Raw genomic sequence first — 27,620 nt, 5'->3', positions numbered from 1 at the left:
CGAGCAGCCCCTTTTGGTGTGAGCCCCGCTGGAGGTCACTGAGACTCAGTGCCCCAGAGGAACATGTTGATCTGGCAAAGAACGATTTGGTCAGTGCTAAGAAATGGGTCATTCCAGGTCCTCTGAGATAACCTGGGTACTTTTCTTGACCATTATCCAAGGCTCCCTATCCAAGGCTCCTCCTGGGCTTTGTCTAAGTGGAAAAGAGGTTTTTTTCAGGGTCCACACAGGGCTTCCAGGACACAACAGGACCCTGGGTAAGCGGGAGATGGAAACGTCATCCCTTATGGTCATAAGCGAGTTTGTGGGACCCTAACACTTTGAAGCCATGTGATCATATCGCCATCATATTTTAAATCAGACCTGCCTATTTCCGCCTCTCAGTTTGCCTGTCTGAACATTTCTGTTGTCTTTTTTTCTAAAAGTCTTTCTAAGCACATTGGTTTAATACAAACAGTTACATCTCCTAGGCACCCACAATGGGTTAGACAGTGTAAGATATATATATAAAATGCATACTTTATTCCATATGTTTTATTATACATATTAAATTTTATGTACAGCAGGCCTTCAATAACGAGGAGACTGTATATATTTATTTTCATTTGTCATCTATTATACTATATATTTTACACTTCTATAAAATATTAATTTATATAATGAAATATGTTCTAGTAATTGTATGTATATAACCTCTTGATTATAAGGCTTTGAAGAGGGAGCACCATTTTGCCTGTTTATCAGGTGTGAGCAGAGGGACTCAGACGGCCCTGCCTCTGATCCAGATTTGATGTTAAACGCAGCGCTCTCCACAACTGTCCATGAAGTGGGGCAGAAGAACTCCAGCATTTCAGAGCAAGCCTCCTCGGATAGGCTGATTTTGTAATTCCTTGCCTCTATCTGTGTTATAATACATTGAAACCAAAGCTAGCATTTCAAAAATTAGGACCAAGTATTTTAGTTACTTGGGACCAAGAACATAAAGTTCTAGGGTATGAAATTAACATAAGGACAGAGTTGTTTGATAAAGAAAAAGGAAAAGATTAGTCGTATTTCAAAATGTGTATCCCTTTCAGAAAACATTGTTTTGTTTTTTGTTGTGTTTTGTTTTTAAGAAAGAAACTATAGGTCCTGTGCTTAACTATTTACATGGTAAAAATAGAGTTCGGTGGTTTGCGGTGGTAGCACTGGCAGCCGGTGGGACGCCTGATTTGAAAGGCGTGTGTTCACCGCCCATGCCCCTGCCTGGGCTGTGCGGAGGGTGCCCTGCAGACAGCTGCACCCTGAGCGGGACCTTGACTGGTACACGGTGTGGGTTTGTCTTCTTTGAAAGGCCATGGAGAGCCCTGGCTGGGGGATGCGGTAACCCTGGGGCACCACAGTAAAGAGCTGTGCTGAGATGAAGACAGGTCTGGGTTCAAATCCTGCCTCCACACATCACTGGAATAATTGAATAATTAGCTTTGTGCTTTAAACCTACGCTTCCCTGTCAGTGTTTGGGCGTAGGAGATTCCAAGTAAATAACTCCTAGGCTGGTGGATATGATGGTTCCATCGTGCCTGTCACACGGCTGGCACCTGGTCAACCTGAAGAGTGCTCACGAGTATGTGTGCGATTGCACGCTTAGGGGTGGGTCTGACCCTGACAGGCGTGTTGGAGACACTCGGAAGTGAAATCTCTAGAGTTAGCACAATCTGTCACAGCACAGAAGCTGATCATTCACAACATTTGAAAGTCCAGTTAAGCATTTCTCCCATTCAATTGTACAAGCATGAACGGAAGCAAGCGCACAGAGTACCTGCTAGGCAGGGCTTTCCGTCTTATTCTGTGCCGTAGAACTCGCATGTTAGAATCTCCCATCACAAGAATCATCTTCCTGCTACAAGTAATATTAGGTAGGTCATTTAGGTTCCTGTGCCCCAGTTTCCTATGTGAAACAGGCACGGTTACATTGCAGCCCCGCAGGCTGGGGGGCTCAAGATTCGGAGCTTGCGAAGGATCCAAAAAATGTCAGCTCATTCACGTTACACGTTAGGATGCCTGGTGTTGCTGCAGATGGTGTGGCCTGGTCACCCACCTGAAAATCGTGGATACCAAGGACTGGGGAGGATACGTTCCTCAAAGATAGGGGGCAGTGTGGAAGCAAATAAAAGATTCTTGTACTGACAGGCCCTTTAATTCCCTGTCCACACACACATCCCCTGAACTGCCTCTCTTTCCCACTCACGTGTCAGGATACCCTGCTGAGTGGGACATGTGCACCTGGGGCCAGAAAGGTTGCTGGAGGCAGTTCTTTGGTTTTCATAACAAAAGAACCATCCATCCGCGCTAGGTGCTGAACAGTTGCACAGGCTGCACATACTCCTGGTTAAGCCCCCCAAGTAGACAGGCGCTCCTGGGCTGCAGAAACTCATTTGTAACTTAGCAGGGGTCTCTTCTAGGAGCAGCAGGTGAGGATTTTGTTTCTAACACATTTGAAGATGCTTAAGAAGCATTTGCAAGTACAGGCATGGCCTTAAGGAATTTAGTCCCCAGCAGAGATCCCTGAAGAATGACAGCTGAGATAGGGCTGTCCGAGAAAAGAAAGAGAAAGAATTTTCTTTCCCTGCCCTACAGTGGAGCCCTTCTGCAAACGTGACCCTTCGAGGAAGACAGAGAGAGTGTGAATGAGCAGTGAATTCTGGGCCTGAAGAGTGAGACAGACCCTTAAGAACAGAGTATTTACCCAAGGCGGGAGACACCCTCGGGGTGAAATATGAAGACACAGCTCCCTGCGTGTGTCCCTGAGGTCATGTGATAAAAATGGTAAAATTCCCACTATTTCAGGGAAGAACTATTTAGCCTATTATTCATATTTTTAAATTTAATATCTTATTTTGATATGTATCCTGACAGCTATAAAATAGGATGTTTTCATTGCCTTTCATGCTACCCTTAATCTGTGCTGCTGGCACAAGTTCTAATGCTGTAATCAGCTGAGGAAGAGGAAGACCAGCTTAAGCAGACTTAGCTGGAGCTTGCTCTTGGAGAACTTGCTAACTTAGAGAATTAGCAGGAGAATGTGAGTTTTTCACATCTAGGTCGCCCTTAGGAGCCAGCCCTGTCCTTCTAATAAGGAACTGTGGATTCGTCATAAACAGCCTGTGGGAAGGAAGGCGGTGTTCTCAGCCCATTGCATAACAGAAAGACAGGCCAAGTCTTGGAAATCAGCAATTAGCACTTCACATCGCCAACTCAGCTGACCTGCCAAGAAGCCAGCATGCCCAATAGTGAAATAGCCTCATTTTCGGACGGGCTCCCGAGGGACCCCATGGATATTACACTGTAAAAATGGTCCCTCTTTAGAAGACACTTTTCTGCCAACAACATAATGTAAGTGCCAGCAGGTAATTCTTTATTACATGACCTATACATCTCTGGGAAGCACGTACCACAAAGGAGATGGTTTATATGAGATGCATTTTATGTTTTCAGAATCCTCATGGTAAAATGTCTCAATGGGCATTAGGAGTCCTGGCAGCGCTGCCCCTGAAACAATAACACAATCGTTCCCTTCGTCCTTCTGAGATCCCTGTGGGTGGCCTGACACAGCTATTTCCTTCAGGCCAGCAGGGTTGCTTTTTCAGCCAAGTGACTGGCTAATTTAAAATACAAAAGAAGATCTAAGCTGAGAAGAAACCCAGCAAGACCATGGAAAATTAATGCTGAGACCCCTTCATAAACAGGGAAAAACATCGAAGTACTACATTATTTCTCTAAGTAGGTTAAGAAGGTTTTGGGCATCTGTTTTGTGCTGATTTGAACACTGGGGCTATAAAAATGACGAAAATACAGAGATTGCCAACGTGCCACAAAATAGAGAGACGGAATACGAGTGTGAGCAGATAGAGAACCAATTAAACAGAATATGTTAAGTCCTGTTGCATACATATGCCTAGAGAGAGAGGCTTGGGAACATGAAATGGTCAGGTATTGGGAAAGGCGTTTTGTAAGTGAATTTTGAGTCATATTTAAAGGGTGGATATGTTTAAAGGGAGACAGGTAAAGGCATTTAAAGCAATGTAGGCAATATGACAAAAATACTTTTATAACTATCTCTGTTAATAAGGAAAATGAAAATATGCACAGGATTCACAGAATGCTTGTAGTGTTGGTCTCCTAAATGATGCTTTGGTGTAACTTTACAGAAAAGTAGGTAAGGAGATGTTATTTTATATATGTATATATTTTAGGATGTAGGGTTAACCTCTGGATTAAATAATGATTTGCCTGAAGTTTTCTAATCGAAAGTAGAATTTAGTTGACCACTAAGATTTCTACTAAGTTTCAATTGCATGGCAAATTTAACATACTTTAATACATTCATTTCTCAGATGTTCTTAAATGAGGTATTTATATTAAATTTGCTGAAATCCTTAATCAAGTAAGAAGGCCACATGTAGTCGCACAGGCAGCCATTGGCAGAAAGTATAATTGCTTATTTTTATGGATATGAATATGTGGTTATGAATATATCAGTCGAAAAGATAGCCTGGGAATTCATAATTAAATGTAAGAAAATTCTACCCTGAGGCTAACATTGAAATTATTAAAATACCTTTCAAATTTTCCTTTTAATGCAAACATCCTTCTGAAAAGACTGGTTTAAATATTTAACAGTCTTAACAATCTTAACCTCAGCCAAAACGTATTAAACTTTAAAAAAAAACAATGCACTTCCAGCTGTCCCCAAGAGCCTCACCCTCTGCTTCAGATCATATGAAGAATATGTAAGGCCTGTCTGCGGTCAAGTGTGGTTGGTTATAAATCTGGCTGGGAAGTTTGAGTGAGTCTATCTTTGAAGAAAACTTGATATTTAGTGAGCGCATGGTGTTGTGTTTTACAAATTTGCTACTTAAATCCAAACTGTTAAATGGGCCGAGGATAACAAACAGAAACAGGAACAGGGTAAGTCATAGTCTAAGCTCTGCAGGGTGCAACCTTGGCCAGGCAGGATCATCCTCTGGACGCGTGCCCCTGTGTCCTAAGAGTCTCAATTACTTGGTCTCTGTTTGGCCCCAGGTATCAGGACCTTTGCAGGCTTTCTACAGCTTTCTAACATGCAGTCTGGGTTGAGACTACTTTCCCAGAATAAGACAGCACCCGGCCCCACCTCTCCAGAAGTTTGGAATCGTGTAATGAAGAGACTACATCTTAGAACTTCATAATTTAACTCTAGGCTGGAGGTCTCTCTTCATGTTCTTCCCCACAAATTTCTAACAATATTAATGTATGTACATATCACTTCATGGTTTACAAAATGCATTCACAGGCTTTATCTCACACAATGCTCTGATAAATTGATGCTACATCAATTACACATAGAAGACACCCAAGATGAACTTAACGAGACAATCTATCATTCACGATTCAAGCTTATTCGAGAGATGTGGTCAGAGGTTGGAAATGTTAAGCAATCTGCCTGAGATAATAACTACAAAAAAACGGAAGTCAGGTCATCTCAACTCAAGTATGTCTTGCTTCTCTTCTAACCTAAACAACTTTTGCAAAACCACATTGCACTTCTGACTTGGAGGGGAATGGAACCTTCCAGTAGCCTTGCTCCACCCGGGAAGGGGGAGTACAGGAACTGGGTTGGACACATTGGAATTAAAGTCCCTAAACCATTCTGTTTTACAGGAAGCACTGTGGCCCTTGTCCATAGAATAGATAATTCAGCAGTGCTCACACACACTCTGAGGATTCCACTGTAACATCACAAATCACTTTGCATTGCACCTATTTATTTTTACATCTGGTTCACTTTACTGTGAGGTCTTTAGTCTCTGTCATTCACACAATCACTCAGCAAACATTTATCTGTGCCAAACATTAGACTAGACACTAAGGATGCACAGAATTATAAAAGAATTCAGGAATGAAATATATGATTGTGATAGAATGTAGTGAGTGTAACAATATACACATGCAACAGTGGTAATGGTTGTGATCCTAGGAAAATACAGTTTGGATGTTATTAGCATCAATTTATTAATATTTGCCAAGCATGTACTACTTTTACTTCTGAGGAAAAGTCGTCTCTACCTTTTCTTAGCTAAATAAATTGGACGAGGGCTCCATTTCTGTTAGCGTCACTCTCTCACGGATACGGAACCCGTGATACCGTGTCCTACTGTGCTATGTGAGGACTGTAAGAAAAAGCCCATAGAAAACAAGAAAGTACTTGACATGTTTTTAACATTGTTAATTCATGAAGCAAAGGGAATCATTTTCATCATTTTTCTGACAACCAGATGATCTGTATCTAAGCATGAGAGAATTGTACTTTATTCACCACTGCAAGAAAATAAAACAAGGTCGAAGAAGTATTCTTAAGGTGGTGTATATCCCTAGTGTCCTTGGCTACTGAACATGCCTGATCTGGTTTCTGCCTCACACACCGTGGTCCTAAACACAGTGAGAGTCACCTCCTAGTGGCATCGTGTTTGATTAGACTCCATTAATGTTCCTTAAGTAGCGTGACTTTCAATGACTGCTTCATAACTTAAGCAGCTAAATTTATAATTGAGACATTGTGTAATTTATCTACAAACGCGAAATAATCTGAACATCTTTTTGAGGAGATGCTGATATGAAACCACTGATTCAATTGCTCTTGGCCAATCTTGATTTGGAAATTCTTCTAGATGAAAGAAACACAGACCAGTTAAATATTTTCAGAGTCTCCACGCCCCAATCTAACAAAGTGTCTTTACTGTGGGACTAGATGACCTCTGAAATGTCAGGGACAACAGCCAACCAGCAAGAACTTTAACAGGCATAGAGATACAGGAAGCCACCCATATTGTTTACAACACACCCCAAAGCTTTTCACGCTCTATTTCCTTACCCAGCTTTATTTTACTTTATGGAATTTTCCACCAAGCTGAAAGCATGTTCCATGTCTATAACGGCATGTGATGTTTATTTATTCTACCTCTCAAGTAGGTGCCATGATAGGGACCTTGTCTCATTCACACTGTGGCCCCAACATCTAGGACAATGCCCTGTAAATACTGGAACCCAATAAACATTTATTGAATCAACAATAAAGTTGAACTGGTGTCCTAAATCAGGATTTAGAGGGTGGATTCAGAGGTTCACAGCTTTGGATATGATGGCCCATTTCTTGTCCACACCCAATGAATTGAAGGAAGAAAATCTTCGAACAAATTGATAAATTTGATTCAGTTTCACAGATAATGTCGTCCCTTAACTTTCTTGCATAGTATTTCTGTTCTTCACTTGTGCAAAACTCCCAGAATTTCCTGGATTTCTCTACCATCACTAACAGAATTGTTTCTTTGCTTGTCATGAGCAAAGAAATCGGTGTGGGCTCTTTCTCTGCTGTTCTTGAGACTGTCGAAGTAAGATGAGGAAGGAGTGAAGCCTTCAGAGAGTCACAAATCTTCCCCTGCATTTTGCATTAATAAATTTAGTTACACATATAGATTAACACTACCGTTTTCCAGGCAATGTTACACATTTTTGAGTGTTTACTCCTAACAGACATTAAGAAAAATTTCAATATTATGAAGAACACTTGATGAATTTTAGACATTATATTCATTCTCAGAGCTGAAAAATAAATACATTTAATGCACCATTGGTTCACGGAGGATTTCTCTGAATGGTTCTGATGAAACTCCCCCTCTTCAGACTCCCGTGGCGCTGATCTGGATGAATTCATGTGAATGTGTAAATGCAAATCTGGGCATTGCTATGTTCCAGCAGCACTAGAAGGGGGAAGAGGGACAAACATTAGGGTGGGAAAAATTCCAGTGAGAAGGATGGTGGAGACTGGGAAATCGCACCATAGAGATTTTGAAGAAAACACAAAATCTCAAAGGAGGAGGAGGCTTGAGATTGTGACTATGAAGAGAAGAACTTTGAAAGGTTTAATCTTTTTCTTTCCCTCTGAATTGGAGAGCAGAATTTCCAGGGATGACCACCAACAATGTGACTGAAAAATAGTAAAACCTGAACAGGTTGGTGACTCAGGAACAGGTTGCTGACTCAGGAACAGGTTGGTGACTCAGGAACAGGTTGGTGACTCAGGAAAAGATTGCTGACTCAGGAATGGGTTGCTGACTCAGGAAAAGGTTGGTGACTCAGGAACGGGTTGGTGACTCAGGAACGGATTGGTGACTCAGGAACGGGTTGCTGACTCAGGAAAAGGTTGGTGACTCAGGAACAGGTTACTGACTCCGGAACGGGTTGGTGACTCAGGAACAGGTTGCTGACTCAGGAACAGGTTGCTGACTCAGGAAAAGGTTGGTGACTCAGGAACGGGTTGGTGACTCCGGAACGGGTTGGTGACTCAGGAACAGGTTGCTGACTCAGGAACAGGTTGCTGACTCAGGAACAGGTTGGTGACTCAGGAACGGGTTGCTGACTCAGGAACGAATTGGTGACTCAGGAACGGGTGACTGACTCAGGAACAGGCTGGTGACTCAGGAACGGGTTGCTGACTCAGGAACGAATTGGTGACTCAGGAACGGGTTGCTGACTCAGGAACGGGTTGGTGACTCAGGAACGGGTTGGTGACTCAGGAAGGGGTTGGTGACTCAGGAAGGGGTTGCTGACTCAGGAACGGGTTGCTGACTCAGGAACGGGTTGGTGACTCAGGAAAGGGTTGCTGACTCAGGAATGGGTTGCTGACTCAGGAACGGGTTGGTGACTCAGGAATGGGTTAGTGACTCAGGAAAAGTTGGTGACTCAGGAACGGGTTGGTGACTCAGGAACAGGTTGGTGACTCAGGAACGGGCTGGTGACTCAGGAATAGGTAAGAGTTTCCACAACATTCCTAGAGGATGAGATGCTGACTCAGGGTTGGCAGGGGCACCTCAACTATGGCCTGGGGGAGCGGCAGTTCTGCTAGATCCAGCAAGATCTTTGTCTATTGAGGACAAGGCACTCCAAACTATTTTTAAAAAGAGACATGCCCTTAAAGCTTCTAAAATTTCAAAAACATCAAAGAATTGTTTACTTTTCTCTTCTAGGGATCCTTCTTCAGATCCAGAAACATTAAATTAGATGGTACAAAACTCCATCAGAGAAACCCTATATGGCTCCAGTCACCAGCCAGCCCATCACTCATTTTGTAGTTTACACGTGAGTGTAGTCATTTTTCTGGCATTCCAACAATCTGGGAATCCATTCATTCAGAAAACGTGTATTGGACATCCACATTTTGGAGCAGACAGTGTCAGCTTAGCCTGGTACTGCAAATATAAATAACAATTTGTTTCTAAACCAAAGAAATTCCCAGTCTAGAAAAGTGGCAGATGTGCAAATTAAAAAGTGTGGATTACAGTGTAGGATCACTTACCCAAGCCGAGCCATGTCAACGAGGAGGAATAATAAGGGAAATTTTCAAAGACGAGATCAATGATTAAGGACAGCCTTAAAAGTTACTGTCCAGGAAACAACCCAAAGATCTGTCAACAAATAAGTGGATTAAAATTCCATAACATATCCATACAATAGAATACTATTCAACAATAAAAAGGAGCAAATTACTGATATCTTCAACAACATAAATAAACCCAGAAGTAAATAGAGTCAGTGTAGAAGCTAGACACAAAAGAGCACCTTACTGTCTAATTGCATTTATATGAGATTTAGAAAATGCAAATACATCTTTACTCATGAAAATAAGACTGTGGTTGAAGGGGAAGGAAGATGGGTATGAGAAAACAATTTTGGGGTGATGAATATGTTAATTTTCTGGATGTATGGTGAATAAATATGTAGAAACTCATAAAGGTATATACTTTATGTTTGTGCCATTGCTACAAATCAATGAAACTTTAAAAGGCAGGAAAATCATACCCAGAGAAATTGTAGCAAAAGTAGTAGAATTGTATCTTTGGAAGCAAGGAAGAAGAAATGTTCAAGAAAAGATGCTTTACAAAGTCGTATGCTCCAACAAGATTGTATGCTGAGAACATCCAATGCATTCCATTGGATTTTGTATTAAGAGGTCTTGAGGGTATTCATTAGGAAATCTGACTGACGTTTTAAAGTGAACAAACTTGATTTCAGTGTGTTGATACATTAGGGGATGATGAGAAAATAGAGACAATGGCAACTGGCCATTATTTAAAGAAATCTGGATTTTAAAAGTGAGGAATAAAATGCTAACTAGAAAGAATGTTGCATCACTAAGAAAGATGAAGGTGATTTTGTTGTTTCTGTACTGTTAGGGTGGGGCACCTGAATGCACCTATAAACTGTGGGCTGAATCCAGCAGACGTGGAAGAGACGAAAGGACAAAGCATGGAACACAGACAGCCGTGACTTCTGACAGATGTTAGTAATACAGGACGCCATGAGGCAGACATAGATATGATTGTCCTTTTGGAAGCACAAAATGAAAGAAAGATGAAGGGCCATCTCTTTCTTTTTTTTCAAAACCTCAGACCCAATTTCTGTTTATAGAAAAACTTGTACGTGCCTTTTGGATAAATGTAGTTTATAGGAAAAGATTCTTGTGTACGTGGAAACCATTATGAAGAAAGTCACTGATTTAAGAACAACATATGCGTGTTTACCTACCAACATTTCAATAGTAAATTCCATTTTAGCCCAAGATGTTGATGGGGAAAGGCAGTGTCTTAAAAGCTAAGGGTAGCTTGAAAGAGAAAAATGGAATCTCGTGATCCGACCAAGCAGGGTCCTCCAGCACTGCACAGATAGACGCACATCGGGGCCGATCCCACTGGAACAAAGCTCTGCCCACAACCCAGCTCAGTGACTGGCCTGGCATCAATCCCAACACCAAATTATTCTCAACCAAGAAGACTAGAGATCTCCAGTAGGAACTCCAATATGTGAGAGCTTTTTGAACCAAAGTCTTAAGTGTGTTAGCCAGTATTTTTCTCCATCCTTGTAGAGTTCCTTTCTTGAGAACCTTGCTCTGTTCATGCCAGAGCAGACCTGGCGGGGAGCTTGCACCTGCCACAGCATTTACTTGTATCTTCTGCACGCCTGAGGCAGCCTTGACATGGACCAGAAGGCTTGGAGGCTTTCTCGTCTTTCATTTGCCCTGGATCTCAGGAGACAGTACACTGAGGGGTGTCTGAGGGAGAGATAGAGGAGAGAAAGACAGTAAAAGAGAGGAAGAGAAGAAAGATTTTGTTACTGGTGCCTAAATAGCTTTTGGGGAAAAAATAGTTGCTATATAAGACATAATAAGGTATAGCACTGTTTTGAGAAGTTTTCTGTATTAACGTAATAAATCTTTGGTTGGAATGCTCACTCTAGGGGTTGCCAGGTAACCTTTTTATGTGTTCGTATAATTTATACCTCTTTGTATATAGAACTATTGAATATATCATTATTTGTGAAGCTGCTTAAATGTCCAGCTCAGCACATTGCATATATACAAACATAAGTGTTTAAAGAAATAAGTGATTTTATATATATATACACAGAGAGACATATGCATATTTATATGTGTCTGTGTGCTAGAAACATAGTGGTAAAGATCATACGTGGTTTAACTTCAGTTTTTCAGAAGTTAGCAGATAATACATGTTCAGTAACTTCTGAAAGACTTCAACATTCCTAAAACGTTCATTTGTAAATTCAAGTCACTTTCCCTTTCATATGCTATGTGAAAAATGAATAAATATTCTGAAGAGACAAAAGAAAAAAAGAACAAAAACAAGCAACATTTTTAAAAAGAGAAAGGTAAACAAAACTACTGTCAAAACACACCACTGTTTACAATCACTAATCCTAAATGCTAATAGCTCTATTTCAATTTTCAGTACCATTGCACATTTGTGAGATTGAAGGTGTTCCATTTTATGCCCATATTTTATATTTTATCGTAATAACTGAAGACTAAATGTTTCGCTTACTTTGCAAAAATTTTCATACACTTTAAGAAATACTTTTAAAGCTAAATGCCACCCACAATTACTCTAGGTCTTCTTGAGGCCCTAAGAATTTCTGCATAAAATCTCATCAAAACTGTGATTTGCTTTGCATTTGTTGGCGTTTTTTCTGAAAGCAGCTGCCGAAGGTGCTACCTTTTGATGGTATGAGATGAATGTAAGGGTTGGAAAATGAAATCAACATTCTTCAATAAGGACCTGTTAGGGAGCCAAGTCCATAATTGAACAGGTATTGCACACTTTCACCGTGCCTCATAGCTAATAGTATCTTCAAAGCTTTGAATATCTACAGAGAGTTTCTGTGGAGCTCATTGATCTCCAAGTAAACATATTTTAAAATGATTCGAAGTTAGAAATGCTTTAACTCTTTTCCTGATCCCACTCTTATTTTATAATTTTGCAAGGTATTTAAAAGTTATAAATATTGAAAAGGATCTTGGTGTCTGATATATAAATTATTTCTATTAAAATATTTTTCATGCCTTAAAGGAGAGTTAAAATACTGGATAATAAACTTTTTTTTTTTTAATTTCAAAAGTCATTCGAAACGCATGAACACTTCCAATCCAACCTCAAATAACTTCAGAATCACGCAATGATTAATAGTGTTGCTTTACTCTCAACACCCTCCAGCAGTTCAGAACTCCTCAGTCAGGTTTCTTTGTGCCTTGCAGTTGTTGACAGGCCACAAGCTTCAATCACAGTATTGTGTAGTGATTTCTCATCATCCAGTACTTCTTTTAAGTCACCAATATAACTTTGAGTAGCCGGAAGCTGTATTAACAACAAAAGTTTACACAGAAATATTATTTATTTATGTATTTATGTATTTTTGCAGTCCAGGAGATTAAAGATGCAATTCAGGTGAACTGTTGCACAGTAACTCCATGTCAACAGCTGAACTCTGATTGGGGCAAGGGATATATAGGCAATGAAAGGTACGTAAACATCATGTTTCCTCTGCAGGCTGAGATGGATGCATTTTAAGGAGGTAAATTAATTCATATAAAATAGAAACACATAGGAATCATAAATGCAGAAGTACACAGGAAGAGGAGTAGCCTTGGTATTTCTAAACATAACCATCAACACAGAAAATTCTTATAAGGGAATAGTGATAGTTAAGAAAAATATTCAGAATATTTGAATATTTAAATATGCAGGGTTCCTGTTCCTGTCCATAGGTGTGTCGAGGCTCCCAGTGGTAAGGAACACAGGTGGCTGGTCCTGTGCAGGGTTCCTGTTCCCGTCCATAGGTGTGTCGAGGATCCCAGTGGTAAGGAACACAGACGGCTGGTCCTGTGCAGGGTTTCTGTTCCCATCCATAGGTGTGTTGAGGTGATGGGTCCTCTTTTTCTCATCATCAAATGCCCCGAGCCCCAGGTAAGTTTTCCACAGCGCAGGGTGGAGAGAGGGAAGGAGGAGGCCTGGTTCCCTGCACCGGCAGAGGCCTCTCTTCCTCCCGGGGCCTGGCCCTGGACCCTTGGCTCTGTCACTGAGAAGTGTCTAACACAACCTGTCACCCACACTCTCCCGCAGCGTCCCGAGTCAGCCACTCACAGCCATTATTCTCTCCACATGAAACTGTGAAATGAGGACATAGAGGGGGTGGAACTAAAGAACCGGCTATTAACAGAATTACTTAAAAACCATTTCACTTTAATGTAAAAATTAATTTCGTTCAAAAAGGTAATCAATGCACATTAAACATTTAAAAGTATCAAAAGATGTACGATTATCCTCGACATTTGGGCACCCAGTTTACTTCCTCAAAGTCAAATATTGTTACTAATGTTTTATGTATTATTAAAGGGTTAATTTTAAATATAAAGAGTAATTAATGCTGTCAGAGGAATTATAAGGTTTTTTTTTTTAAAGTACTCATTTGGAAGAAATGATTTTAATCTTTCAAAAGGAAACATACAATATTGATAAAATGATACATATTATAACATTAAATACATGGATATTCTATAAATATATATGTGAATTTATACATACATATCCTAAATGAGGATGAGAGTCTCCTCATCTAAGTCTAAATGAGAAAACATTCAAGAATTTTATTTGACCAAAAAGGTTTTAATGATTAAATTATAGTGTAATGATTAAAGCACAGAAATTATGTGTGTTAAAACAAAATGGAAATGGAGACCAGGCCTGAAAAATACCTGAGCAAACAAAACCACTTAGGTTTTAAAGACACGGATTTTCTTTTCTTTTTTTTTATTATTATACTTTAAGTTCTAGGGTACATGTGCACAATGTGCAGGTTTGTTACATATGTATACATGTGCCATGTTGATGTGCTGCACCCATTAACTCGTCATTTACATTAGGTATGTCTCCTAATGCTATCCCTCCCTCCTCCCCCCTCCCCACAATAGGCCCCGGTGTGTGATGTTCCCCTTCCTGAAGACACAGATTTTCTTGTTAGTATAACTTCTCATTCATATCAATAATTCATAATTAAATAGATCCTTACATGTCCTCAGTCAATATGACTCAATCATATGAGTTCACTGTTGACATTTATGTGTTTCAAGAACATCATAATTATTGATGGAAAGAGACGACATAATTAGAAGGCAAGTAATTTTGACATAACTACTAAATCTGAAATTTTCTATTAATAGTTATGGGACCCAAATCTCAATGTCATACTCTCTCACATGAGAATGTTGGACTTAACGATTTACTGAGTTTTTTCTAAAATCCTATGATTGATTGGAACACATTTCTAAAATGTAATCAAAAGGAATTATTTCACAAAAAATGCATAAGCCACGTTTAATATATTAGATCAGACTGATACATGTTAAGATTTGATCCAACTGATTGTTCAAAGATGCATTATTGAAATATTTTACAAAAAGTAGACCGCAGTGCCGTGCTGTTGCTTATTTATATTACAGGAAATACCACAGCTATGAATAAAAGTCACTATTCTGTCATAACTCATATATTTATTACAAGAGATGCAACGTTTATTTTCCTTAAACAGATAGACCTGAGAAGCAGCTCACGTCCAAAGAATCTTTTCTCCTTTCAGATAACAGCAGATCCCCGGCTGTCACCTATGCCCAAAAGCAACAGGCTTCTGTGGCTTGAAATCAGCTCCAAGAGTCCTCATTCTATAAAACTTAACTTCCCATCACAATGTCTGGGGAATTCTTCTTCATTTCGTTTGTTTTCCACAGAAAATTATTTTTATCTTGGAAAGCAAAACTTCCCATTAAGAACAAAATCATTTTTTCAAAAATAAAATAAGCAGTGCACAAAATTGTTATTTTATCCACAAAAATCTGAATGTCTGAATATTAACAAAATTGGAGAGCAGTATTAATTTATAAAACAAAAAGAAAACTTATACTCAATGAAGCAAAAATCGAAAAACAATAATAGTGATGATGTTCTAAGAGGTTGAAAACATGTCTGTAATTTCAAAAGCGCCTGTTTATAAGCCTAGGGACAAGTTGCACCGCCACTCATTCCCCACAAGAGACCCTCAAAATGTGGTTATAGACAGGCCCTTCCTGACAGTCCAGGAATTTTCTCCAGGGGTTAGTCACTGAGCTGCCCCTGGGGCAGCCCCCACTGCAGGAAGAAGACAGAGGAGCTTGTATCTGCTGCAGGCTCTCCTTGAACCACAGGGCCCCCACCTCCATCCCAGGACAACCTGGGGATATGGAACCCATGGAGTATCCTGGTACTGCTGAGCGAGATGAGACACCGATGCACGTCTGTTTGGTCAAACCTATAAGGACAGGTTTGAAATGCGGAGGCAGATCTCCCAGACTGCATTGCACCTGACATGGAATTACACCCCACTGCCCGTCCATACACAGCTAGTCGCACTCAACAGTGACAAGCTGACTGGGCCAGGCCACGTGGACATTTTCCCAAGACAAAAAGATTTCTTTTGAAAACACATATATCAATAGTCCTTCTTAAGTAAATCAGATGAGTATTTTAATACCTGTAATAGGATTTAGCAGCAGAAGACAAGACATGCTTTAATATTAACTAATGTTTTATAACATCACTGCTTTTCTATTAAATTTGAAAAACGTTGCATGTATACATATGGCTATACATTTCTTAAATACTGATTAATTTGTATTGCCATTATACTTTTAAGATTGCAGGCTATGTAAAAGTGCCAGTTTATTTCACATGAATGTGTGGTAAAGGCAAAAATGCATAGAATCACAGAAAAAAATGATTTCATGAATTATTTTTTAAAAACTAAAGACATGCAAGTCTCTCAATAAAGTTTTGGGAAAATATATGCTTTCTAGGATTTTCTTTAATCTCTTGGGAAGTAATTGCTAACTAATAGGTAGATTTTAGGTGATTCCAAAGATATTCCAAGTTAAAATGTTGGGAAAAAGTCTGTCTGGGTCCATTCTCTGCTCAAAATAAATAATCTCACAGCACATGAATTGTTTTGAAAATGTGAATTAAGGGAAAAAAACAAAACAAAAAACAAAAACAAAGCTTCAGAAATCCTAATGCCATCCTGGGACTATGCGTAGAAATGTCACCCTCTTCAACTAGCAAATATGAGCAAAAACACAAGTAACCTGGAAAATAAAACACTGAAACTGGCTAAGGTGTTAAACAATGTTGCAAACTCAAAATATCCTCAAAAAATTTTGCAAACTCAAACTCAAAAAATTTCTGCATTCATCAAATGCAGAAATAATCAAATATTTATAAGAAATATTTATAAGAAACTAAAAATGTATTCCAACTATAAAATTGTGTTGTATAATATTTTTTAATGGCAAAAGAAACAATGCAGAGAATATGGGGCTTTTGTTGGTTTTGTTTTGTTTTGTTTTGTTGTTTTTGAAGATAGGGACTCTGCCATTCAAGCTGGAGTGTAGTGGTGTCATCCTGGCTAACTGCAGCGTCGATTTTCTGGGCTCAAGCGATCCTCCCACCTCTTCTCCCCAGTATCTGGGACTACAGGTGCATACTACCACAACCTTGCTAATTTTTGCATTTTTTATAGAGATGGGGTCTCACCATGTTGCCCAGGCTGGTCTCAAACTCCTGGGCTCAAGACATCCTCCTGCCTCAGCCTCCCAAAGCTGGGAGTACAGGTGTGAACCATGGCCCTCAGTAAACGATGCAAACAATTTGATATTTTGGAGACTCTTGGAAAGCTTTAATGATATGACAAGAAATAGCCTTTTTTTTTTCCATGCCTTTCATCTCAACGGTCCTCATTTCACAACGCTTCCTACATTTTATGAAGTGGTTTAAAGTTCCTGTCACTCTGCTAAGCCGGGCACAACGCATCACGGTGCCAGGCCCTGCCAAGCTTGTCGGTGGTGGAGCCTGTGTACTCCCCAACCCCCTGGCAGGCGGCCTGTCATACACACTGGGTGCTTCCTGAACACCTTGTGCCCCTTCCCCTGAGAGGCCCTTTAGGACACGGGTTCCCCTGGCAAGAATGTATTCTTCCTCCCCTCCTTTGCGCTGTTCATTTCTTCTCCTGGCTCCAAGCTCCATTAACATCATTCCACAAGTCGTGTTTCAATTTCCAAATGACAGTGGTCTCTCTGATATTTTCCTTTTCTTTCTTTCTTTCTTTTTTTTTTTTTTTTTGAGACAGAGTCTCACTTTGTTGTCCAGGCTGGAGTGCAATAGCATGATCTCAGCTCACTGCAACCTCTGCCTCCGAGGCTCAAGCGATTATCTTGCCTCAGCCTCCCGAGTAGGAGTAGCTGGGATTACAGGCATCTGCCACCATGCCCAGCTAATTTTTGTATTTTTAGTAGAGACAGGGTTTCACCATGTTGGCCAGGTGGGTTTCGAACTCCTGACCTCAAGTGATCTGCCCGCCTCTGCCTCCCAGAGTGCTGGGATTAGAGATGTGAGCCACTGCGCCCAGCCCCTCCAGTATTTTCTTTTATAACAAAGGCTCTCGTGCCCATTTGGGGACAGGGAGTAAGATAAGAAGTCAAGAGCTGGCACTCAAATACTGTCTAAGCAATTATGCTGTTTCAGTTTACAACTATTCCAAGAGATAATAATGCTGGTCTTTATTATACAGCTAAGGAATCCACAGCTTTGACCCTTATGTCACACAAACTCGGGGGTCCCCAGAGTCTCCCCCAGGCCTCTGTGCCTTGCAGCCACATCCCCATCACATAGGTGTACACCCTTCACTGTGAACTCCCAATGCCTGCTGTGCTCTGAGGACACATTAACGACCTGAGGCTGTGGCCTTCTGGTACCTATAAAGTAGGTTTTGAAATTGTTCCAGCACAATGAGTCCTTCACATGCTAGACCAGTCCAGGTGACAGGTGCCCCAGCCTGGAACAGCATGCAGCAGCCTTTTGCTTCTACAAGAGAGACAAACAGACAACAGGGCATTGCTAGAGTGAATTCCAATTGCCTATCTCAGGTGTTGTAATGTGGTTCAAGAAAGGACCTGAAGAAACGAAGCCAAGATTGTCTTCCGTACTTCGAAAAACGGTATAAGCAGGTGAAGCTGGTGAGAGAGAATCTGAAAATAAATAGCTGTATGTATATTTACATCTGTATCTCTATCTGCCTGTACCTTCATCTCTATTTTATTTCCGTCTCTGTATCTGTGTCTATTAAATATCTATGTCTCTATCTCTGTCCCTATCTGAACATCTGACTCGATTCTATAACTGTATCTACAGCTACCTGCATAGCTCTGTCTACAACTATATACCTACATATCCAAATCTATCTGCCTGATCTTCCCAAGAGAACCCTGGCTGCGCACCAGGCTCTGTGAGTCGCCCTGCACTGCCTCATCTCAGTGTCCCATTTGAGTTCTTAAGATTCATTAGGCCTTGCCTTACCTGAGACAGTAAGGAATTACGGCAGGAATTACGGCAGGAATTTACAGGAATTACGGCAAATTTTCCTGGGCAGAGCTTTCATTATTAGTTTTTGCAGATTGTCTGTGCCCTGGGGAAGTGCTCACATATTTATGGGGCTATTGTTTTCTGTTTTTCTAATTAAACTCAATACAAATCTTTCCTCTGATATTCTCATGTGAAGCCTTAACCCAATGCTTAAGTTTAGCCTTGGAGGTAGTAATTCACCTATCCACTGATTCAAGATTCAACTAGTATTTATCAGACTCCTAGTGAGGTAGGAGGCAGAACTTGAATCTGAAAGCAGGGCTTGGACTCCGGACCAGATTGAAAGCTGCCAGAAACAGGGAAGAGGCAAAGGCACCTCTCCATAGGACACCCCACCGGTGCCATCTCGGTTTGCTGTTGCCATGGCGACACCTGCAAATTGCTGCCCCGTTCCAGGGCAACACCTGAAAGTTACCACCCTTTGTCTAGAAATTTCTGCATAATTCACCCCTTAATTTGCATGTAATTGACAGTTTGAATGTTGGGAAAAGTATTTCTGGGTCCAATCTCTGCTCAAAATAAGTAGTCTCAGAGTACATCAATTGTTTTGAAAATATGAATCAAGAGCAAATAAACATTTTAATGTAAAGCATCAGAAATCCTAATGCCGCCCTGGGACCACGCATTCAGATATTGCCCTCTTCAGTGAAGTCACATGAAATATGAGCAAAAGCACAAATATGAGTGCACATGCCTCTGAGCGCAGCACTGCCTCTGAGCTGCCCCTCGGCACACGGCCTGTGGGGTCACCTTGCTCTGCAAGGAGCAGGACCTCTGCCGCTGTCGTGCACTGTCACTTCAATAAAAGTTGTTACCAACACCACTAGCTGACCCTTGAGTTCTTTCCTGGATGAAGCCAAGAACCCTCCCAGCTGAGCCCCGATTTTGGGCTTGCCTGCCCAGTGTCACGAGCACACACCAGGCATTGCTTCATGCACCTCTACTGGCTGCAGCTATCCTGACAGCTCTGGGGCTCACTTTTCTCCCCATCTGATAGATAATTCCTCTAGGGATGTACCTGCTGCTGGGTGTCACCTCAGGGATGTGTGCAGCACCTGTTACCTCTGGACTCGCTTTATGGTGATATAAAATCCTGTTCAGTGGCATGTGGCTGGTGTTATTCACTTTGGAATTCTTTGAGGGAGCATTCCTTTGCTGATGAGTATATAATTGCCTTCATTTTCTTCTAATTTCACTGAAATATAGTCTTGCTTCTTCTGAAACCAACTCACTACCTGTTCCTTTTATTTCTATAATTCATTTTTTAAAAATTTCCTACTGTCTTTTTTTTGTTCAAATGGACTCTTCACATTTTTATTCTCACAGCAGACTTAATTCATTTTCACTTAAAATATGCATTACAGTCATGGTTCTCCAAAGACATTTTGAAATATTCCCATATTAGAATATGATATTAGAATAAGATATTCAATAGATCTTGTCCATATTAACAAGCAAAGAAAAGTTTTATGATTTGAAATCCACATTGGTATTTTCCATTGAATTATGAATAATCTTATCAACACAGCATCTTATTACATGACTTTGAAATAATTTAGGTCAAGATAGGAAGAAGAAAAGCTAATATATATTGATTGCTTCTAAATCCATATGTGGTCTCATATAATCCTCCCACGCAGTTCTCTCAGTCCCTTAAGAACCATTAACCTCACTTTGCAAATGAAGAGACAGGTCCAGTGTTGGCATTTGGCATGGCTATGCTTTGGATGTGAGTAAGCAACAGAAGTATAATTATAGCCCCACTGTCTTTCCACATCCCACACTCCATCCTTCTATCCTTCTTGTGCAATATAAAAATTAAGCCAGGAAAAAAAAATGGTCAGAAGTATCAGTAGTTTGCATTCACCAGGATTTTAAAGATAGTTTATTATGCATTTTATTACGCATGTGTTTCAGACACTGATACACATATAGCAGAGAATTTATAAATATCATTGAAAGTATGAGGCTGTGGGGAGTGAGCAGCTTTACCACCAAATTAATGATCTCTTGGGCTAGAATATAGGGGTTTCTATTTAATGAGATATTATTTAGTAAGTTTAAATATGTTTTTAAAAGGCCAATAAGAACAGCCCAAGATCTGGAGACCAAGTTAGATGGAGAACAGAGTCAAAATATCTAGTTTTCAAATATGAATAGTGTGAATCAAAAATGCATTAATGATATGCTAATGCTACCTTAGACAGTATTTATAAAAATGAAAGATGATCTCATTTTATCTGAGCAAAATTAGATATGAAGAAACTGCCACGTGTTTAGAGAAAAACGTTTAGAATGAGATAAAATGAAAATTGTACGCCTCCTTCTTCCTGAAGTAACTGTTTTCGGTCTCGATTTTCAGTTTACTTTTATGCAGATGCATGCTTTTAAGTATAATGTGCCTCACCTCTAATGTTTGATTTATTGATTGTAAAATATCTATTGTCTCTGTAAAAGACAAAGAATTTACCCAACTTAATCCACCCAGTTTTCTCCTGATAGATGTACAAATAATTGCATTGTTAGATATTTTACTGATGACATAGATAGCTTGATGGGCCTGTCTTAACCTCCATTTCTTGTTTCATCTGTAGTCTCCTCACTATATTAGATAAGAAAATGTGTGATTCACACCCAGTCTTCCCTTCCTTCCCTCTGCTTACTCCCCCTGCTGTATTTCAACCCTTACCATTCTTCTTACATTTCTATATTTTTAAACATGTAAATTCGTTTGCACAAGCACAAGAAAAGTAGCCCTCTTCTATCAGTTTACCCCTGAGTGCATCTCTTTATATTAATAAGTTGCCAAGAGATAGTAATAGAAGACAACACTGAGTCTGTTTTGCATCATTTTCACTAGCTACAAGTTCAGTAAATATCGGGTCTTTCTTCCGTGTGACTGGAGATAAAACTTTTTCCAAATTTTTTACCCTCGTGTAATGCAGGTCTCTGATTTGCAGAGAATAGTATCTATTTTCTCACTCCTAGTGATGCACTGATTATGTTTTTGATATAGTAGGTAGCACCCTACTTCTTTTCATATAATGACTGAATTAGACTGGTTCGGGGCTGGTCTAACACAGAGAACCAGGTACATAGATGTAGGATGTGTAACCTTTCAAATGGGGACCTCTGATGGAGGCAAGAGTGGATATGCCATTGTTGAAATGATTAGAGGGGATAATGTCACTGAAAACATTTTATGAATGAAGGGGAGAAGAATCAGAAGAGACGGAGAAGGAGCATGCAGAGAAGGAAGATAACTGGAAAGCTCACCAGTAAAGAAAAGCAGTAGCAATATTCGAAAATAATGGAGTCTCTGTATGTTACATTTGCAGAAAAGAGGTGGAGTAAGGTAAGTTCTGAAAAATAACCATAGAAGTTAGAGAATAGCATGACACTGAGATGATTCTATTAGGGAGAAACATGAACATGTTTTTAAAATTGAGACGGAGGCAATACATTGGGACATCTAAGTAATCAGAAGGAGAGAGAATGTCACACACACACACACAAACAAATGGAAATACAATGGAAGCCAGTGGGGAGTTGTTGCAAGGTTTTAAATAGGGCTATGCCTTGGTCTAATTTCATTTCTCAAGGACCACTCAGGATTTAATGCAGAGAAAGGATTGTAGGATGCACAAAAGTTTAATAAAGTTAAACAATTAGAGATTCTTACATTATTCTGATGAAGACAAGCTGATGGCTTGAATCAGGATCTGGTGTTGGAACTGGCGAAAATGGAGCCATATAGTACTTGTTAACGGATTAGATGCTGAGGCCAAAAAGCAAAGATATAGCTTAGACAACTCCTAGATTTTAGAACTGACAGACTAGTTACGATGCCATCAATGGGAAGAATCAATGATGCGCATGTTTTACTTTACTGCGCATGTTTTACTTTACTATAAGGTGTAGCAGAGGAGACGTGTGGTGATATAGTTAAGACATTTGTCTCCACCGGAATCTTGTGTTGAATTGTAATCCCCAAAGCTGTGGGTGGGTCCTGGCGGGAGGTGGTTGGGTCATGAGGGTGGATTCTTTATGGTTGTTTTCGCAATAGTGAGTTATCGTGAGATTTAGTCATATAAACCTGCACGGCACCTCCCCTTCAGCTAACACACTCTCTCCCCTCCTCTCTCTCTCTCTCTCTCTCTCTCTCTCTCTCTCTCTCTCTCTCTCTCGGTCCTGCTTTTGCCAGGTGATGTGCCTGCTCCCCCTTCACCTTCTGCCATGATTGACACTTCCTGAGGCCTCCCTGTAGGCTGAGCAGATGTTGGGACAATGCTTCCTGTAAAGCCTGCAGACTGATGAGCCAATTAAACCTCTTTTCTTTATAAATTCTCCAGGCTTAGGCACTTCTTTCTTTCTTTCTTTTCTTTTCTTTTCTTTCTTTTTTTTTTTTTTCAGATGGAGTCTTACTCTGTCACCCAGGCTGGTGTGCAGTGGCACAATCTTGGCTCACTGCAATGTCTACCTTCTGGATTCAAAAGATTCACCTGCCTCTGCCTCCCAAGTAGCTGGGATTACAGGCACACAACCCCACGCCTGGCTAATTTTTGTACTTTTTAGTAGAGATGGAGTTTTGCCATGTTGGTCAGGCTGATCTCGAACTCCTGATCTCAGGTGATCCGCCCACCTGGGCCTCCCAAAGTGCTGGGATTAGAGGCGTGAGCCACCCTGCCCAGCCTCAGGTTTTTCTTATAGCAATGCAAAAACAACCTAATACAAAAAATTGGTACCAAAGAGTGGGGCATTGCTATAAAGATACCTGAAAATGTGGAAGTTACTTTGGAACTGGGTAACAGGCAGAGGCTGGAAGAGTTTGAAAGGTTAAGAAGAGAGGAAGATGAAGGAAAGTTTGCCACATCCTAGAGACTGGTTAAGTATTTATGACCAAAATGCTGATGGTGATATGGACAGCGCAGTTCAGGCTAATGGCGTCTCAGGTGGAAATGAGGAACTTACTGGAAACTGGAGCAAAGGTCATGCATGTTATGCTTTACCAAAAAACTCAGCTGTGTTGTGTCTGTGTCCTTGGGATCTGTGGAACTTTGAACTAGGTAGTGATGACTTAGGGTATCTGGTGGAATAAATTTCTAAGCAGCAAAGCATTCAAAACGTGATCTGGCTTCTTACAACTTACACTCAGATGCAAGAGCAAATAAGTGACAACATTGGAAACTATATTTAAAAGGGAAGCAGAGTATAAAGGTTTGGAAAATTCGCAGTCTGGCCATGTGGCAGAGAAAGAAAAAGCTTTTTAGGGAGAGGAATTCAAGCTAGCTGTGGAGCCACCGCTTGCATTAGAAATTTGCATAACTAAAAGGAAGCCAATTGCTAATATCCAAGACAAGAGGGAAAAGTCCTTGAAGGCATTTCAGAGATCTTCGTGGCAGCCCCTCCCATCAGGGTTCCAGAGGCCTAAGAGGAGAGAATGGTTTTGTGGGCCAGGCCCAGGACCCTGCTGCCCAGTGCAGCCTGAGGACACTGCTTCCCACATCCTGATTGCTCCAGCTTTAGCTGAGGTTCAAGGGGGCTCAGGTGCAGCTCAGGCTGCCACATTGTAGAATGCATGGTTACTTCCATGTGGTGTTAAGCCCGTAGGTATGCAGAATGCAAGAAAGAAGAATGCTTGGCAGCCTCCACCTAGATTTCAGGGGAGGTATGAGAAAGCCTGGGTGCCCAAGCAAAAGCGTGCTGCAGACGCAGAACCCTCACAGACATCCTCTACTAGGGCAATGCCAAGGGGAAGTGTTGGGTTGAAGCCTCCATACGGAGTCCCCACTGGGAGCTCTAAGACCTGGAGATGCATGTTTCCAGTTCCATACGTGGTTCTGGTTGACTGAAGGTCAATGAGAAACCTGAGAACATGGGAAGCCTTTTATTGAAATGCCCTTTCTTATGCAACATTTCTTTATGATTATGAAGGAAGCTAGTATGGATAAAAAGATTATCTACAATTAGGACTCATTTTAAGTAAGTATTATATAGATTATATATGCACTTTCCACCTGATATTTCCTTTATTGATTCATTAATTCTTTTACTTGTCCAACCTTATTGATTACCTTCTCTGGGTCACAGACTGTTTTATATGCTGGGAATATAAAGGAGGAAAAGATAAAGTTAATGCCTTCACGAGCTTATATCCACCTGTGGAAACACAAATTCTTAAGAAATTGAAAAGTATGACAAAGTAATATATACCGGCAGGAGAGAGTAGTGTTCTCAGATTATTAATAGGACCCATTTTGTTTTGTGGAATCAACTTACTGGGTCACAACCAGCTGTTGTTGTTATAAAGAAATGGCAGAAGAGATTAGAAGGAGATAGGATCAAACATTTTGTGAACATAATATATCAAAGTATATGTGTAGTAGGTATTTTTGCAAAATACTTTTCCTCCAAATATATACACTCGTATACATATTTCAACCACACCACTCTGGCATTTACATGTGTGTGTTTGTTTGCTTATGATGTAAAAGTGTGGAATGACGCTGGGGTACCATGATTAAGTTGTGGCAGAAGTGATGATGGCAGACCAGGAAGAACTTCCTCCAGGTCAGTGACGAGCTTTCTGAAGAGATAACCTTTGAACTAAGACCTAAATTATGAAAATGGCCTAAATTTATAGATATTTGGAGAGTGGACTCCAGACATAGGGAACAATAGGTGCAAAGACTTGTAGGCTAACATAAGCTTGATGTGTGTAAGGAACAGAAACGACAACAGAATGGCTGGGAAAATGAGACTCGAGAAGAGTAACCAGAGGTAGCAAACGAATCTACCTTAGGCCCTTCTGGGTGCTGGGATCCCTGTCTTTGTTCCCGTTGATTCTCCTGGGTTCGTGACCTGTGCTGTTCACTCTGACCTTGTCAGTGCTCAGTGCCCCACATGGTAGATGAATGTTCTCTCCACCAAATGACCTCTCATGAGAACAAGTGGGGTTTGGATACACAAAGGGTTCCTGGATTGATCACTGACGTTTCATCCTGGGGAGAGCCATCCATACAGACATTTCCTTGTCCTCTTGGGTTTAATTGTCTTCCTCTGTGCAGTGTAGGTAGACATTGTGGAACTTACTCATTACTCTACACACTGACTAAGACAGCATCAGAAACCGAGGAGCCCAGAAAAAACAGATGAATAGAGTTCAGTCGATTGACCTTATTTAAAGCAAAGAATTAATACCCGCGTTTTCAGAGTTTTCCATTCAGTTATCGATGTTCTTCAGTATGTCTTACTGTCACTCTGTCGCAGATCTAATCTAATCTATTGGTTTGGAAAGTAGAACTTTGTATAAGTGATACTCTAATGCTTCCTAGTACACTAGTTAATTGCAAACATACTGAGGACATTGTGGGAATAGAGTTGGCCAAATCTCTCTAGTTTCTGGATTATGTAGCTAAGGTGTCCATATCTATACCTGTATCTGTCTATCTGTCTCCATTTACCTATCTATCTTTAATCAAATTGGCTTGTTTTTTTGACTGAGAAAAAGGAGTAATTCGACTCTTTCATTTTAATTAAATTTAAGAATGTATTTAACATATTTTCTTTTTCTTTTTTTTTGAGACAGAGTCTCGCTCAGGCTGGAGTACAGTGGCGCTCTCTCAGCTCACTTCAAACTCTGCCTCCGGGGTTCAAATGATTCTTCTGCCTCAGCCTCCCTAGTAACTGGGATTACAGGCGTGTGCCACAATGCCCGGCTAATTTGTGTATTTTTAGGAGAAATGGGGTTTCACCATTTAGCCAGGCTGGTCTCTAACTCCTGACCTCGAGATCCGCCCACCTTAGGCTCCCAAAGTGCTGGGATTACAGGCATGAGCCACAGCGCCCGGCCCATATTTTCTAAAGAAAAAAATAAGTGGCCATGGCCTAAAACTGTCTACTTTTAACAAAGCACATAATAAAAATTAATAGTAATTATACTAAATCCTAATGATTCCCAAGGGAAAAAAATCATTCTAACAGAAGCTTCATCAGTCCTCATTTTGCAAAAGCTTCTGAACAGCAATTGTACACAAATATACCAGACTGAAATGGAAGAACTCTATCTCTTAATATAACGTGCCCCCTATTAATTCTCAGAGCAGTCATTCAAAGATTTACTGCAAAGGAATTTAGCTAGAACTGATGTAGAAAAATAAGTCGAACACAGGACATTTCTATGACCTTCTGTGTCCAGGTCATGTGGTAATTTTTCTACGTGATGAAGTCAAAGTGGGACCGCAGCCAGAGGGCAGAAGCGAGGGGCGCAGGTCAGAGAGTCACTGAAGCTACAATCCCCTACCCAGGAGCCTTACAGATGCAGTAAGGACGGCAAATAGACCTTTTAAACCGAGCTAACAAATCTTTTAATACCTAGATAATCTTTTCTGAGCTGGTGAGTTTTAGAGGTCAGATATTTGAAGACTGGAATAAGAAAAGTTCAGCATCTGCCTGCTGAAGAAATTAAACAGTAACATTCAGTTCCAAGTGAAATGCTACAATTCACAATCTTATTCTAAGGTAAAGAGTTTATTAGTGAATTATTTTCAAAAGTCACTTGTAGTCACTTCCAGATTATACTAATGTAAAACATTAAAGACAGTGGAATATGTAACTTATTAGCAGTATTTAAGAGTGTCTGAGCTGATTTCATTTTATATAAAGAGCAAGCCCTATCTATTGACCCACAAGACTACCCAAGGACAAAAAAAAAAAAAAAAATAGTGAGTTTTGTGCTGTGTGAAAGAATCCTGCAGC

At 40.4% G+C, this 27,620-nt stretch overlaps 1 long non-coding RNA gene across 1 annotated transcript; it reads left to right on the top strand.

Annotated features, from left to right (window-relative positions):
- The first annotated feature begins 3,041 nt into the window (after nt 1–3,041).
- LOC114680164 (uncharacterized) lies at nt 3,042–22,092 on the top strand. The gene is made up of 3 exons (XR_003732224.2): nt 3,042–3,372; nt 12,784–12,883; nt 22,076–22,092. It is a non-coding gene; the product is annotated as an uncharacterized LOC114680164 (long non-coding RNA).
- Nucleotides 22,093–27,620: the final 5,528 nt, after the last annotated feature.

The sequence above is a fragment of the Macaca mulatta genome, chromosome 8, assembly GCF_049350105.2.
Source record: "Macaca mulatta isolate MMU2019108-1 chromosome 8, T2T-MMU8v2.0, whole genome shotgun sequence".
Classification (NCBI taxonomy): domain Eukaryota; kingdom Metazoa; phylum Chordata; class Mammalia; order Primates; family Cercopithecidae; genus Macaca; species Macaca mulatta.
The sequence above is the reverse complement of the archived record's forward strand: the minus strand, read 5'-3'. Positions and strand labels throughout refer to the sequence as shown.